Here is an 18,126-nt window from a genome sequence, read left to right on the forward strand (position 1 = left end):
ATCTTTGCCATTTCTCTTTGAAGGTTGAGCCATACTGTTTTCAAATGCTTATTTATCTCAAACTGTTCCTGTTTTGTACCCGGTGAATCAGTTTTCCAAGGTCAAGCTTTCAAATAACATACAGAAAGTCCAGAATCTGGAAAAAAAATTGTCTTTTTGACGCTGTTTTTGACGAAAATTACCATTTAAAATAATGTTCAGGAGCAAATTATAGAAAAAAAGTAAAGACATAGCAAAGTAAACAAATGTACATTATAAAATAAAACCATGAAACATATTATCAAATGATTTGGCTAGATGCAGTAATAAAAGAGAGTGGTGACTCCGCTTACAGAAGATACAAATATCGGCCCAACATCACAGAAAATTCGCTCGTTCTAGTGGCTTAGTTTACAAATGATAAACATATATCCTCCTACAGCTGTAGAATTCTCCAGGTAATTTAGAGTGCTATAAGCCCTCCCCCCAATAAACTAGAGACGTGATGATGCCTATTAACATATATAAGTATTTAAGCTGCATTGTATCATCAATTTATCCTAAAAATACCTGTATAACATTTTTAAAGCCAGTCGCATGGTCAAACACTGCCCAGGCCAAAAGCAACTGTTTAACTGTCTGAGATCAGATCTTTCCATGTTGGGCTAAGAGGCTGGATCGCAAGAGAACTGCACAAAGACAAATGCAATCTGCCTCCTGGATTTTAGAACATTCCCAAAAAATAAAGCTGGAACATTCTTAGGCATGACGATTGTTCTGGGGTCACACAACAGCTGACATTGGGCCAAGATGACTATGCTGGCTTTGATATTGGCATGTGTGTGTCCAGTTTAAATCATGGCTGCACAAATTCGTATACCATGTGACCACGGTGCCTAAATATGGTTCTAATGTCAATAGGTTTCAATGGCTGCATCTTTCCTGTCTTCTTAAAAACATCCAGATGGCTCCTTTTATTTAACGGACTTGCTCTACTTTATTTATTCCACTCGTTTATTAAATAACAATTATTTAAAAAAAAAAAACAACCTATGTATCTACGTAGTTTATTACATCCTTGCATCTTTCTAAACAATCTAGTATTATATTTAATTGATATATTTTTTGGGTAAGATTAATCAAAATGTTTGTTCTTTCTTTACAAACAGATAAAGAAATAATAAACTAGAACTATTCCAAATGTAGCATTTTCCAATAAAGATGATTTCTGGGAATAATCTTTTCACGTTCTTGTACATGGTGTTCAGGGGAATCTATCAAAACAATGTTGTTAATGTGTCACCCAATCCGCTGTTATAGAAAATAAAAGTGCCAGGTATGTCCGTCTTGAGCGTTTTATTGATCTATAATCCCTGCTTTTAGGGACTATTGTATGCCGAGATGAGAAGTTGCTTCTACGTCTCACTCATGAAAGCATGCCAGTATATCAGTTATATCTTGTTCTTTTAAAATTGGGTTAATGTTTTATTTTTTTGACACATGAACAAAGAAATTTGATTTCAATAGTACTAGCTGAAACTTTTGTATGACCTAAGATTATAGTTACTATAGTAATACATTCTGCAACTAAAACTAACATTGTGGGAAACAAAATGCAGAGTGTGACATGGCTCATGCAGAAGCTCCCTTGTCAATTCCACCTTGTATAATTGTTAAATTGTTCGGTTGTCTGAATGTCAGGATACAGTCATCTTTCAACCATATTTTTATCTATGGTGGTCATTTAGAACAAAAATCATCCGAGCCAGAGGGTGACAAATATTAACAATAATATGCCTCACAGTTGTTTTGTACACTGAGTCTGAACAATACCTACAGCTTCTCTACTTCATTCATTCTGTATCCTACTTGTTCTCATCAATTATACTTCAGCCAGACAAAACACTGCTGGCAATACATCCAGCCCTGCACCTCTTCCCGCCCTGTCACAGAAAACTCTCACAAGACACAGCTCACCAAAAAGATAAGAAATATCATTTAATTAAATTGAATATTAAAATTAATAATATATGTGTATTTATTTGTCAAAAACTACTACTCATGTATTATAGGGAATGCTGAATTATAATCTATCTATATCTATCTATCCATCTTTCTATCTGGAAACATCCTCGGGCCCTGGTGTGGCCCCTTAAAACCCCCCAACCCCGCCCCCAGGCCGAGTATATGCCTCCTTGGCAAAAACAGGTGCTTCAAGCACAGCTTAGGGGTGTGTGACTGACCCAGCAGCATGCACAGCTCTGGCAAAAGCCCATCCACCCCCACTGTCATCGCCATCGCCCCCTCGGCTCCCCTGAGTATTTATATATGTTTATGACTAAAAGAAACATCTGTGGAAAACAATCACTAAGGTGTTATGTGGACAGAAACGTGAGAAGAGTGATACAAGGCCGTTTAAGGACACATTAGACACCCAGTAAACAATGAAAAGCCTTAACTTCTATAAACACAAGAAATATGGAGATGCTGGAATCCAGATATGTCTCTATTGTTCGTTATGGGACATCTGCACAATAATATTTTTTTCAATTAAATGAATATGTATTGAAGAAGAGTGTTTACAATTCAGAAGTAATCCAATTATGTAACATGACATGATGGAGATTATAGTGCTCCACAGTATCACAAGTGAGGGGCTTGGTAGTAGCAAAATTGAACTGGAAATTACTTAACAATATTGTCATAAGTATAAGTAAGGGCATGGGAGTAATGTATCATCTATACCCCAAGTAGACATCATGTAGCTCTCCAGCTGTTGAGGAACAAGTCACAGCATGCCCTGCAAGCCTTGAGATCAATAGCATGCTGATACTTATAGTTCCACAGCAGATGAAGAATCACAGGAACCATAAGTGTAATAACTGCAATAAGCACACAATAATACATAAATATGACAATTCTTTTAATCCTAATGACAATAACACTCTGCTCAGAGGGCTGCATGCGGCCAGTGGTTTGCCTGGTACCCATCACTGTACTAGATAAATGAAAGCTGGAATCTGATTGGATGCTATGGGCAACACCTCCATTTTTTCTTTTTATAAGGTTTGACATATCTACACCATGGTCTGAATTAGAGAAAAAAATATTATATTATATCTGTGGCTGTGGTGTTCATTGGAGACACCAGGTGGTATATTTACTAAAATGCGGGGTTGAAAAAGTGGAGATGTTGCCTATAGCAACCAATCAGATTCTAGTTATCATTTATTTAGTACATTCTACAAAATTACAGCTAGAATCTGATTGGTTGCTATATGCAACATCTCCACTTTTTCAAACCCGCAGTTTAGTAAATATATCTCTTGATGTCTGAAAGACGGGGTATTGGGTGGCACAGAAAAAGTGGCCTCAGGGGATGTAAATCTTAGCTTGCCTATGCCTTTAGTTTTAGTTGTACAACAACTACGACCTTTAATGGCCCGTTCGGCACATAAAGAAAAAGAAAATAACGTAGGATCCCATTGTGCTTCTGACATGTTCTCCATGTGTTGCTTTATGTACTTTTCCAAATGTTCTCATTCAAAGTAGAATAGTACCAAAATGCAGCATCAAAGTAATAAAGAGATTTAACAAACTGATTTAATGTAATTAGATTATTCTGCAATCACAAATAGCTCTTTTTAATGATGCCTGAACCATTTGAGTGAATTCTTAATTAATGGTAATTGGAATCTGCAAAGCTAGTTAAGCAAACTGTAAAAACTAAAAAGCACAGTGGGAGCTCCTAGAACAGACCTTATCGAACTGTAGAACTAACCAAAAATAAGCAGAAATGCAGAGGAATACTGATTGCCATGAACCTTAAAGGAACGTGCATGTGAGCTGAAGTTCATATATAGGACTCTACATTTTATATTTTAATAACCTCATATCACACCTATCAATGCAAATGTAACCATGTACATGAGGATACAAATAACCAAATAAATTACATTTCAAATAGGATGGACAAAGAGAAAAGTGCCAATAGCAAGACAATTCTCCACAGACAACAAGAACCACAGCGCCACCAACAGGATTGGGAGGTTTGCTGTGCGCTTGCTAAATGCTAGTTACAGCACAATTAAATATGAAATATACTGAATCCTAACACAATGTCTGTATGTTATACTAATGTACGTAGTGACGTATTGTGTGTTTGTTTAGGGTCAGAGCACATTTATTTTATATATTTTTCATCTACTGCTCATTCAGGTATGTTCAGTTTAGAAGTGGGTGGGAATTGAATAACCTGTAGCCATTCAGAATTCGGAATGTTAACAGCAGCATTTAATTATTTCAGGTTATGAGTGTTCTGATCATGTGGGAGGCAGTGACCTGTCCACGCATGTGACTATGTTAGTTAGGACATGGCTGCATATGACAGGCACAGTGTTTCTTGCACTTCCATATAATAGTAATACGAGACTCATGTCAACCTAATGCAGGAAGTTTGTGGAGTCAAATGTAACGCACACTTCCAACTTGTATATTGTGCATTATTTTCATTAAAAGGTTATGTAATTTAAAAGGGTGTCATTTGAAAATCTAATATGTAAACGTAGCTTTGGCCAATATGAAAAAGCCAGCCATAACAATGACAAATATATTACACATATATCACATATATTACATAATACATGGAAACATTCCCATACCAACAGAATAATGAATTTGAAAACTAGCTGCTTACAAGTGTGTTCTGTAAATTGTCATAATAGGCACATAGCAGCTTCCAGGTACAGACTTCTCACCTTCAGAAGACTTTATTTTATGGGTTTACACACCCTCTTGTAACTTTTAGCAAATACATTATAATTATCTTTTGGTCTTCTGTGGTTTTCATCTATGGTTTTATTTCACTAGGACAATATGTTTATTTCATTTGCCCACACAACATAGCTCTCCCTGCATTAGATACAGATATATGTAAAGAGCTTTGCGTTGGTTCCCAGGCAAACACCTTTTGTAATAGTACAGTACTATTAGTATTCTCCACCTGCACATCAGAAAGTTTGGCAGGCTTATAAAAATGCCTCCAAGCCTGGGTTCTGACAACTACTTGAAGCGATTTCAATAGTTTCCATAATTTATTAGTTACAGTAGCTCAAAGACCACCTGCTTGCTGCAGAAAGGCTATGAGGCATTTGGTTAGCTTTCAAGAACCAGTCAATATCCCTTTTAAAGCCATGACTACAAGCAGTGACCGTGCCAGAAGTGAACCTGAGACTGTATGATGCATTGCTACATACTGTGCCAATGTTGCCCACAATAGGAGAATAAGCTAATTAATTCACAGAAATACTTTGGTGTGGGATACATCCGTTTAATCACATCACATAGCATAACAATAACTCTGACCTGAGTTAACATTGAACTGGAGGGACTCCAAGAAAAGGATGCACTTGACCCTAAGGAAATGAGCTCTTTTCAAATACTCCCAACCTCGTTGTGTGTCATGGCCAGACCGAGCGCTAAATCCTCACCTACAGCACTCACTCCTGCTTCACATGTTCTCAAAACCTCCCAAAATGATGGGATTACAAGATTATAGATCTGAGCATCTCAGCACATAAGCCAATAATAACACTGTCAAAAGGTGAAGATTTCAGACACAATTTTTTACATGTATTATTTTAGTACTTTTATTTTAGACTGCTATCTAAAAATAATACTAAATTGTCCTAGAAATCATACACAAACTTGTCCTACATTGTGAATTACAAATGCACCCTACATATAAAAAACACACTTTGTGATTCCTATGCAAATGTGAAGTTCCTAAAGACTTAAGATCCATTTTCCTGCAGAAATGACAGCCATGAGCATTGCTATTAGACAGCTGAGGCACCTGTACATTCAGGTACAACCTGGACTTCATTATTTAGGTGACAACATTTTAATAGTACTATGTGCTGACTCTAATGATCAATGTGGAATAGAGGTAACTGTGTGGGTCTGGGACACCCTTTCTACTGTTGCCTGGATGGGAAATTCTCCCGCAAAAGCATGATCCCCTGACCTGGTTAAAATGCCGGCCACGCTTCTGGGTATCAAAATAGAAAAGGAGAGTTCAGGAGCACAACTACAATGCTGCAGGACTCCGAGAGGTCAGCCCTGCAGCACATTGGTATGCGCTCTACACTGCCCCTTGTGGTTTACAACAGACATGCATTTTAACATCTTTATCCCAGCGTGCAACTCAAGATGGTCCGCCAGTTGTTATGGGGTAACAGTTTAGACTCCATTTTGCTTCTCTGTTGTAACCCGCTTCTCATTGTACGCGAGTGATTATAATAATTAGTATAAATATTATCCCTTAAACATTTTATATAATGAATAAAAAAAATTGATCATAAACTCACAGTCACAATGAATAATTTTTAAAAAAAATAATACATTTACTCTTCTTTTAATTCCTAAAGACTGTCTCTCTTTTCGGTGAACAGCAGCCAGTCTTCCAATTATAGACATGTTAGAAATGTAGAAGTGAACTAACGCTATTTAAGATGACTACAAGGTTAACAACTATAATTTACTAAATCCATGTGTTATGAGAATTAAATTTCAAGACTCCTGATAGCAGAAAATTAACGATCAGGTCTGATTCATGTAACTCACATACGCAGAGCATGTAAGAACACATGTCTTATGTAAAGAGACATTCCCCATATCCAAGCGTCTGCCAACATGTCCAGCACTTCTGGGGATATGGGAACACATTTCCAAGAACTGAGAATGAGCTAGCGGCTATAGCTGACTGCTGTTTGTGTTTAGGTCACCAACAAAACAAATTCTGTCATTCGCCTCATTGCTTCGTTAGTTACTGTCTGTTCCGATGCAACATGACCCAATAGTGTTATTGCTACAGTAGATATGTACATATAATATTACTAGGGTGATGCAAGTTACTTGTACTGTACATATACAGCTATGCATAGTGGAGACTGTGATGCGGGCAGAGCTGGATTAATATATTAAGAAAGGCCCTGATGGAGCTGCAGCTACAGGGTACTGTCACATAATGGGCAATCCAGATGCTACAAAATGTGTTTTCTTGCAAACTGTGGTACATTTTAATTTTCTTGGAAAAGGATGGAGGAATGACAGAGCGTCTGATTTGGGAGATGCTCACAGAGGGGAGGGTGCAGTATATGACATAGGCTGCATGGTAATGATGAACCCCATGACCATGCAAGCTCTCCGTAGCTCCGCCCTGACTCTGCCTCCCACCAGTGATGGCTCTGCAAGGTGGCAAAGAGGAGGCAGATATAGAAATGCTCCACTCTTTCCTCCTAATATGCCTTATTACACAGGACCCTACATGTCTGCAAAATAAACAGATTCAGGGGCATATTCAATTGTCCTGTTTCCGCGTCGCGTTAAAACTATTACCGTTATTACGGTAATAGTTAGCTGGATTTCAGCTCGCAGCTCCCTGAGCCGCGAGCTGAAATCCAGCGAGAAAATGACCGTAATAACGGTTTTTCCGCGCACTATTACCGGTAATAGTCCGTGGAGCGCGGGATTTTCGGCATTTCCGCCGACAATTGAATATGCCCCTCAAAATGGATTTCTAGTGGTTTACAAAGAAAATGGAGTTTGATATTTGGTTTTGTCCTGTTTCCGCGTCGCGTTAAAACTCTTACCGTTATTACGGTAATAGTTAGCTGGATTTCAGCTTGCAGCTCCCTGAGCAGCTTTTTCCAGACAAATCCATATTTTATATGTTAATGCATACTTGCCAACTCTCCAGGAAAGTCCAGGAGACTCCCGAAATTCAGGTCAGTCTCCCGGGCTCCCGCGAGAGTTGGCATTTCTCCCGCATCCCGAAATTCCTTTCTTAAAATAGCGCGATTCACAGAGAATCGCGTCTCTCGGTGAATCGTGCCATTTTGGCTCCGCAAAAAACGTCATTTCCGTTGCAGGGGACGGGGCCAAAATTACGCATTTGGCCGCACCCCCGCCCCTCCCGCCCCCTAGTCATGCCCCTCTCCCCGGGAGTAGGTAAGTATGTATTAATGCCATCAACGCGGTTGAGGTGGGAATTATAAGTCCAAGCCATTTAACTAATATTGAACTTTGTGAATTCTTAGAACGGAACTTTTGAATATTAAGTAATTAAACACGTGAGTAAAACTTCACAGCCAAAGGTGGTAACATAGGCACAAACCTGCACAGTGCAGTTACCATAGCAACTCACAAGCAATAACCATTCATTGGTCTAGTGCAAGGGAAACTAATACAATCAATTGCCTGATTGGTTGCTATAGGTAACTGCACTGCTATAGTTGTCAATGTTCAAATACAAGTTGCAGATTCTTCATTTTCAGGTGTCACTTAGGACATCACATTACTTCAAGACATACCGTCCAATTGCGCTGACTTAGGCGGGTAAGCAAATGTGAGGTCTCTGGTAAGGTAATGGTAAGTCCATGTGGAACTAAAGGGGTTTTTTAAAGGGGAAGCAGAAGCGCTGGATATGCCCCTAGTGGGATATGACACACCTCAATGTGATGCCCCCTTCTCCTGTTACACACACGTTGTCCCGACTCCCGAACTTTAAAAGTTGTGAGGTATGCTCAAGATGACATGGTCTTTTAATATCAGTCAGCATGACACTTTATTATAAAAATATATTCCTCCTCAATAAATGATAAAGATCCACTAAGCCTAAAATAGAAGTTGGCTCAAATAAAAAACTACGAAAATTCAGATATATACGTGTAACAATTTCAGGAGACATCTGAGAAAGTTGTAATCATGAGGGGATGATTCTTCCTAAATAAAACAGACTTCTTGCCAGCATAGAAATTAACGGACACAAAACACTAACTTGTATATACAATACAATAAAGATTATTTACAAACTGTACAATATGCAGTGGCTCAATACATTTATATTTCAGCCAATCGTTATCTGTAGACAGTTTACTTCCTTTCTTCACTCCTTCCCTCTTTCTCCTCTGTCCCCCTCCTTTACTCCTCCCACTCTCATCCCTTCCTACTCGTTCTGGTAGAAGACGGCCTTGTAAATCCACCATGCTAACTGGGGAGTAACCAAGTGTTGTTTGAGGGGAGAGGGAGGGGAGTATTTATGTTTCTTTACTAAATGGGAATGCTATTAATTTAATGCTGGGGCTGGTGGGAGGAGGGAATAGGTCTGTTTATATGTGAATCCTATTAATTTAGTGACTGGGATGGTTTATTGGGGTGTAGGTCTGTTTATTAAATGGGAATGCTATTAATGTAATGATAAAGCTAGTGAGACCTATCACCCTAGGTCTGTTTATTACATGTGAATAATTTTAATTTAATTTTGTTGCTGGTTGGGGCAAGAAGGCCTATTTAATACATGTAACCACTATTAATTTAGTTTGGGGCTAACTGAGGAGAATGAGGTTAATTATTAAAACGTGGTGCTACTGATTTCATGTTGGTATGATTGGGGGAGGCCTAGAGTACTCGCTCATTGCTCGGCTTTCCAGGAGGTGAATAGTAACTATCTCTTTAAGAAACAGGGCCCCAACATTCCAGGATCTGGCCAAGCAACAGCTCAGCTTAAGACACCAGCTGCAGCACTAGCTAGTAAAAGCAAGAACAGGTAGGAGAGAACAGCACAATCTGCTAACTGTTCAGATTCTGGTAGGAAAGTATGCTGGACTGTCCTGCGGCGTCAGAATTTTGTTCCTCTTCATGCAGCTCTGTTCGGGAAGGGGTGCTGGATGCAAGTGACAATGGTGCTTGCTGCATTTCCGGTTTGTCTGAAGGGGAAGGGCAGGGATTGAGGGTGGCCTAGCACAGAGATAGCCACACCCTTTCATGCTGACACAAAGATCAATAGAAAGCCAAAGTGTGGACAATGGTTGGGGTCTGGGGAGGGAGGGACTTGGAGGGTGGTCTTGCACTCTTAAAGGGCTTGCCCCCCCCCCCCAAACAAGGTGGCATCTACTATTACTTTCACCAAATTGTGGTGGAGTGAGTGTTCTCTCTCGCCCAGGGTAATACAATATCTATTTACTTCTCTGGTGCACACTCCCAGCATATCACTCTTATGGAGGCGCAGCGGGTAGCTCTACAGGGAAGAAGCTGCTGGCTGGTCCTCCATGTCGGCGGTCGGTGCTCAATGTGTGGAGGGCCGCGGAGCACATAGAAACACTGAATGACTGACATTATGTTTTAGGCACCCACTAAACTCTGGTGCCCTTAGTGGAAGTGCTGGCTACAACAAACTGGTCAATCAATTCATTCACATGTGCCCATAATTGCCAAGATTATTAAATATTTTCTGACAGTGATAACAGTGCACCTCGTGCATTTTAAATATACTCCAATAAATGTTGACTTCTAAAGCATTGAGAAAAAAAGAGAGTTTATAAATTGCATTCAGCATTCAGAAAAAATAGCAATTGCGCTATGCAATTAATTTTTAGGGACAACATTTCCTAGGGACAGATCTTTAAAACTTGGGACTGTCCCTGGAAATAGGTGACAGCTGCTAATCAAGACAGCCCAAGTTTGCTACTGTTAGACTGACATAGATGTAAAGCTGCCAAGAATATTTCTGAGCAAGTAGCATTAAAATACAAGAACACATCTCAGACTTGCACCACTGCCCATGTGTGATGTGTGTACTCAGTGGGAATTGGCATCAGCTGACTGTAACATTGTGAGCCTATATGTCATGGTTTCCACCTCACTGTGTAATGTCCTGGGTTTCTCACAAGCTGACTGAGACAAGGAGATATTATTTACAAACTTTTCTAGTATGTTTAATATACTGCTGCAGAGTTACATAGTGCCCCAATTCAATGCTGTGAAAGTATAATTACAAATATACTTTGTTTTACTATATTCACATGCATGCATTTTCTCCAATAAATGGTTTCCACCAGGAAATGCATTCATACAATACCGAGATAAAATCATTCCTTGATTTATAATCAGTACTGAATAGTAGAGAGCCATTTATAATATAATTTGGATCATGTGAATATATATATACAGTCAAGTCCATAAATATTGGGACATCGACACAACTCTCATATTTGGGGCTTTATACACCACCACAATGATTTGAAATAAAACTAACAAGATGTGTTGTAACTGCAGACTTTCTGCTTTAATTTGAGGGTATTTACATCCAAATCAGGTGAACAGTGTAGGAATTACAACGGTTTCTATATGTGCCTCCCACTTTTTAAGGGACCAAAAGTAATGGGACAAAACGAAACAATCCTACAACAAACTTTCACTTTTTAATACTTTGTTGCAAATCCTTTGCAGTCAATTACAGCCTGAAGTCTGGAAGGCATAGAAATCACCAGACGCTGGGTTTCATCCCTGGTGATGCTCTGCCAGGCCTCTACTGCAAATGTCTTCAGTTCCTGCTTGTTCTTGGGGCATTTTCCCTTCAGTTTTGTCTTCATCAAGTGAAATGCATGCTCAATCGGATTCAGGTCAGGTGATTGACTTTGCCATTGCATAACATTCCACTTGTTAGCCTTAAAAAACTCATGTGCCTCTCATGAGTATGATCACTGCCACCTGAATGGTGGGACTCCACAGCACATCATTTGTACAATTAAGCACATACTAACAGCACATTTGACTCCCCTCTCCTTATTTAAAACATTTATACATTGTTCAAAAATACATTATATATAAAATATATCATTCACTTGAAATTCATATTTCATATATTGACACTAAAGGGATAATTGAGCTGCCTTTATTTTAAATAAACAAGAAAAACCCACTTAAGGGTCGACTCTGGCGCTCACGAGGGATACGGGATAAAGAAACGTTATTTTAAATGCCAAATAATAAATGTTTTGTAAATACATTGGTTAACTTGTACCCTTATGGCTTTAGGGAATTGGCTACCATTTAAGTACTGTTTGTGGGGTGAGTTCATTGTAATTTTGTGTTGTTTAAAGTTCAGCTTTAACATGTAAAGAGTAAGACCATAATTAGAAGGGGGGTGTCATTCAGGCTAATTCAGCTTAATGGCCTGCACAGCGTTCCTGCAACATGTACTCAATAGATTGGATTTTCTTTCTAGCTTTGCGCTGTGGTTTTTAGGCATGCATTTATATCATCAGGTTGAGTTGTTTCTTTTTGTTATCCTAAATACAACACTCATTTCCTGTCTGGATATAACTGTATCCAACACAGCCGGGAAAGAAACAACTCTGGAGGCTCATATAAAAAATGGCTAAAAAGCACAAAAGGAAGATATAGATATAATCCAGCAGCTCTATTAAATGGTTAAAGAGAGAAAGCGCATTCCTGTGAGATGTGATCTAAGGGGACAGATTTTCTTTACAGACATTCAGGGATTAAGGTCTATAAATACATTCTGTTTTGTGGTTCTTTTGTGTTATCTAAATATTAGATGCTTTTCAATATACAAAAATATGTATCTGCCACAAGGCAATGTTCTGGAGATCTCTGGAGAGATTAGTAAGGTACAAGCATGTAAATTATTGGCATAACAAGTAACAGGAACTTTCTGTAGAACAGGAATGTTGAGGTTATAAAGCATAAGATTATATGTTCACATATTCAGTACCCTTAAAAGGACAACAAGACCTATATCACACATTGACTTATATAAAAGAGCTACTATTAACATGCAGAAATTATATATATAAAGGTTTCCATACCATGGAAGAGTTGGGCACCTTTAACACTCATATGTAAGTCAACTTATATTATATGAGTTTTATTATATGTTTTATGTTTATTTAATTATATGTTTTATATGTTTATGTGCATTCCAGAGCAAATCTGAACTGAAGCGATTACATAAACAGTCAAAGAATCAGCCGACTGCCATATATTAGAGAGCCGTAGAGGTATGATGTAATATAAGCATGCATGACCTATATCCCATTTGTACCCGTACCAGCCTAATACATACATGGTGGTTAGGATTAACCACCATGTATGTATTAGGCTTAAGACCTACATACAGTGGAACTAGTCATCTTCTTTTTAATTACATGTGCCCTTTACATTTCCACCAAAATTCTAGTATAGTTTGCTAGGCAGGCTCAGTGCTACTATCAGGCAGCTTTAGGCAGCTGCCTAGGGCACCGGGCTCTGGGGGGCTCCAGTGATGTTGGGCATTGTTAGGTAAATGCTGTGCAGCGGCTGCTGAGGTTAACTTCCAGAGTCGCCGCCACCGCACAGCTTCAAAGTCACAGGGGGTGGGGCGATTGATCGCGCCCCCCTGCACACTGCCGATAGGATGCACTGTCCCTCCTCTCTCCTCCCTGCTCCCCTCTCTCCCGCTCACTGCCTGTTGGACCTGACATCATCATTACATCCTGACACTGTCAGTGAGGAGCTCAGCAGAGAGGAGCAGCTACCTGAAGAAAAGACCAGGTAAATAAAGAATGGTGTTCTGGAGGGGGGGGGGGGGGCAGTGTGATACAGGGTGGGGGCAGTGTGATGCAGGGTGGGGGCAGTGTATGAAGCGGGAGCTGTGTGATGTAAGTGGAAATACACCACTGTTTTTTTTATTCTCCTGCGATAGTAATAATATCCCTATTATAGGCTTTGGGACCACTTTCAGAAGCACTCTGACAGTTACATTCTCTCTTTTGACTGCCTACAAGGTGTAAATTGAGCCAGGGAAAAGTGGTCACAAAGGTTCTCTCATGGAATTAGCATTAGATCCAACCTTTTCAGATCCTCCTGAATTCAGCAGAATTAGTGGCTGCTCAATTTAGTATATATTTGCCCATAAATTATTATGCTGAAAATTATTAACATCATTCTATTGCATAAAATATTGCTCTCTCTGCTGAGATCAAATTAATCATCAATAATCAGCAACAAAAATACAAAGTGCCTGTAAAAAAAACCTGTGTGATGAAGGGGGAACTGTGTGATGAAGGGGGAACTGTGTGATGAAGGGGGAACTGTGTGATGAAGGGGGAACTGTGTGATGAAGGGGGAACTGTATGATGAAGGGGAAACTGTGTGATGAAGGGGAAACTGTGTGATGAAGGGGGAACTGTGTGATGAAGGGGGAACTGTGTGATGAAGAGGGAACTGTGTGATGAAGGGGGAACTGTGTGATGAAGGGGGAACTGTGTGATGAAGGGGGAACTGTGTGATGAGGGGGGAACTGTGGGATGAAGGGGGAACTGTGTGATGAAGGGGGAACTGTGTGATGAAGGGGGAACTGTGTGATGAAGGGGGAACTGTGTGATGAAGGGGGAACTGTGTGATGAAGGGGGAACTGTGTGATGAAGGGGGAACTGTGTGATGAAGGGGGAACTGTGTGATGAAGAGGGAACTGTGTGATGAAGAGGGAACTGTGTGATGAAGGGGGAACTGTGTGATGAAGGGGGAACTGTGTGATGAGGGGGGAACTGTGGGATGAAGGGGGAACTGTGTGATGAAGGGGGAACTGTGTGATGAAGGGGAAACTGTGTGATGAAGAGGGAACTGTGTGATGAAGGGGGAACTGTGTGATGAAGGGGGAACTGTGTGATGAAGGGGGAACTGTGTGATGAAGAGGGAACTGTATGATGAAGGGGGAACTATGTGATGAAGGGGGAACTGTGTGATGAAGAGGGGACAGTGTGATGAAGAGGGAACTGTGTGATGAAGAGGGAACTGTGTGATGAAGGGGGAACTATGTGATGAAAAGGGAACTGTGTGATGAAGAGGGGACAGTGTGATGAAGGGGGAACTGTGTGATGAAGGGGGAACTGTGTGATGAAGTGGGAACTGTGTGATGAAGAGGGAACAGTGTGATGAAGAGGGAACTGTGTGATGAAGGGGGAACTGTGTGATGAAGTGGGAACTGTGTAATGAAGAGGGAACAGTGTGATGAAGGGGGAACTGTGTGATGAAGGGGGAACTGTGTGATGAAGGGGGAACTGTGTGATGAAGGGGGAACTGTGTAATGAAGAGGGAACAGTGTGATGAAGAGGGAACTGTGTGATGAAGAGGGGACAGTGTGATGAAGGGGGAACTGTGTGATGAAGAGGGAACTGTGTGATGAAGAGGGAACTGTATGATGAAGGGGGAACTATGTGATGAAGAGGGAACTGTGTGATGAAGGGGGAACTGTGTGATGAAGTGGGAACTGTGTAATGAAGAGGGAACAGTGTGATGAAGAGGGAACTGTGTGATGAAGAGGGAACTGTGTGATGAAGGGGGAACTGTGTGATGAAGGGGGAACTGTGTGATGAAGGGGGAACTGTGTGATGAAGGGGGAACTGTGTGATGAAGAGGGAACTGTGTGATGAAGTGGGAACTGTGTGATGAAGGGGGAACTGTGTGATGAAGAGGGAACTGTGTGATGAAGAGGGAACTGTGTGATGAAGAGGGGACAGTGTGATGAAGAGGGAACTGTGTGATGAAGGGGGAACTGTGTGATGAAGGGGGAACTGTGTGATGAAGAGGGAACTGTGTGATGAAGGGGGAACTGTGTGATGAAGAGGGAACTGTATGATGAAGGGGGAACTATGTGATGAAGGGGGAACTGTGTGATGAAGAGGGGACAGTGTGATGAAGAGGGAACTGTGTGATGAAGAGGGAACTGTGTGATGAAGGGGGAACTATGTGATGAAAAGGGAACTGTGTGATGAAGAGGGGACAGTGTGATGAAGGGGGAACTGTGTGATGAAGGGGGAACTGTGTGATGAAGTGGGAACTGTGTAATGAAGAGGGAACAGTGTGATGAAGAGGGAACTGTGTGATGAAGGGGGAACTGTGTGATGAAGGGGGAACTGTGTGATGAAGGGGAAACTGTGTGATGAAGAGGGAACTGTGTGATGAAGGGGGAACTGTGTGATGAAGGGGGAACTGTGTGATGAAGGGGGAACTGTGTGATGAAGAGGGAACTGTATGATGAAGGGGGAACTATGTGATGAAGGGGGAACTGTGTGATGAAGAGGGGACAGTGTGATGAAGAGGGAACTGTGTGATGAAGAGGGAACTGTGTGATGAAGGGGGAACTATGTGATGAAAAGGGAACTGTGTGATGAAGAGGGGACAGTGTGATGAAGGGGGAACTGTGTGATGAAGGGGGAACTGTGTGATGAAGTGGGAACTGTGTAATGAAGAGGGAACAGTGTGATGAAGAGGGAACTGTGTGATGAAGGGGGAACTGTGTGATGAAGTGGGAACTGTGTGATGAAGAGGGAACAGTGTGATGAAGGGGGAACTGTGTGATGAAGGGGGAACTGTGTGATGAAGGGGGAACTGTGTGATGAAGGGGGAACTGTGTAATGAAGAGGGAACAGTGTGATGAAGAGGGAACTGTGTGATGAAGAGGGGACAGTGTGATGAAGGGGGAACTGTGTGATGAAGAGGGAACTGTGTGATGAAGAGGGAACTGTATGATGAAGGGGGAACTATGTGATGAAGAGGGAACTGTGTGATGAAGGGGGAACTGTGTGATGAAGTGGGAACTGTGTAATGAAGAGGGAACAGTGTGATGAAGAGGGAACTGTGTGATGAAGAGGGAACTGTGTGATGAAGGGGGAACTGTGTGATGAAGGGGGAACTGTGTGATGAAGGGGGAACTGTGTGATGAAGGGGGAACTGTGTGATGAAGAGGGAACTGTGTGATGAAGTGGGAACTGTGTGATGAAGGGGGAACTGTGTGATGAAGAGGGAACTGTGTGATGAAGAGGGAACTGTGTGATGAAGAGGGGACAGTGTGATGAAGAGGGAACTGTGTGATGAAGGGGGAACTGTGTGATGAAGGGGGAACTGTGTGATGAAGAGGGAACTGTGTGATGAAGGGGGAACTGTGTGATGAAGAGGGAACTGTATGATGAAGGGGGAACTATGTGATGAAGGGGGAACTGTGTGATGAAGAGGGGACAGTGTGATGAAGAGGGAACTGTGTGATGAAGAGGGAACTGTGTGATGAAGGGGGAACTATGTGATGAAAAGGGAACTGTGTGATGAAGAGGGGACAGTGTGATGAAGGGGGAACTGTGTGATGAAGGGGGAACTGTGTGATGAAGTGGGAACTGTGTAATGAAGAGGGAACAGTGTGATGAAGAGGGAACTGTGTGATGAAGGGGGAACTGTGTGATGAAGTGGGAACTGTGTAATGAAGAGGGAACAGTGTGATGAAGGGGGAACTGTGTGATGAAGGGGGAACTGTGTGATGAAGGGGGAACTGTGTGATGAAGGGGGAACTGTGTGATGAAGAGGGAACTGTGTGATGAAGGGGGAACTGTGTGATGAAGTGGGAACTGTGTAATGAAGAGGGAACAGTGTGATGAAGAGGGAACTGTGTGATGAAGAGGGAACTGTGTGATGAAGGGGGAACTGTGTGATGAAGGGGGAACTGTGTGATGAAGGGGGAACTGTGTGATGAAGGGGGAACTGTGTGATGAAGAGGGAACTGTGTGATGAAGTGGGAACTGTGTGATGAAGGGGGAACTGTGTGATGAAGAGGGAACTGTGTGATGAAGAGGGAACTGTGTGATGAAGAGGGGACAGTGTGATGAAGAGGGAACTGTGTGATGAAGGGGGAACTGTGTGATGAAGAGGGAACTGTGTGATGAAGAGGGAACTGTGTGATGAAGAGGGAACTGTGTGATGAAGAGGGAACTGTGTGATGAAGGGGAAACTGTGTGATGAAGGGGGAACTGTGTGATGAAGAGGGAACTGTGTGATGAAGTGGGAACTGTGTAATGAAGAGGGAACAGTGTGATGAAGAGGGAACTGTGTGATGAAGAGGGAACTGTGTGATGAAGGGGGAACTATGTGATGAAGAGGGAACTGTGTGATGAAGGGGGAACTGTGTGATGAAGTGGGAACTGTGTAATGAAGAGGGAACAGTGTGATGAAGAGGGAACTGTGTGATGAAGAGGGAACTGTGTGATGAAGGGGGAACTGTGTGATGAAGGGGAAACTGTGTGATGAAGGGGGAACTGTGTGATGAAGGGGGAACTGTGTGATGAAGAGGGAACTGTGTGATGAAGAGGGAACTGTGTGATGAAGAGGGAACTGTGTGATGAAGGGGGAACTGTGTGATGAAGTGGGAACTGTGTAATGAAGAGGGAACAGTGTGATGAAGAGGGAACTGTGTGATGAAGAGGGAACTGTGTGATGAAGGGGGAACTGTGTGATGAAGAGGGGACAGTGTGATGAAGA

The 18,126-nt window shown here is 41.6% G+C and overlaps 1 protein-coding gene across 1 annotated transcript in view; it reads right to left on the minus strand.

Annotated features, from left to right (window-relative positions):
• Positions 1 to 18,126, minus strand: part of CRYBG3 (crystallin beta-gamma domain containing 3) — a 164,694-nt gene that overhangs the window by 111,786 nt on the left and 34,782 nt on the right. The gene's annotated exons all lie outside the window — the stretch shown is intronic.

This window comes from Mixophyes fleayi, chromosome 2, assembly GCF_038048845.1.
Source record: "Mixophyes fleayi isolate aMixFle1 chromosome 2, aMixFle1.hap1, whole genome shotgun sequence".
NCBI lineage: Eukaryota > Metazoa > Chordata > Amphibia > Anura > Limnodynastidae > Mixophyes > Mixophyes fleayi.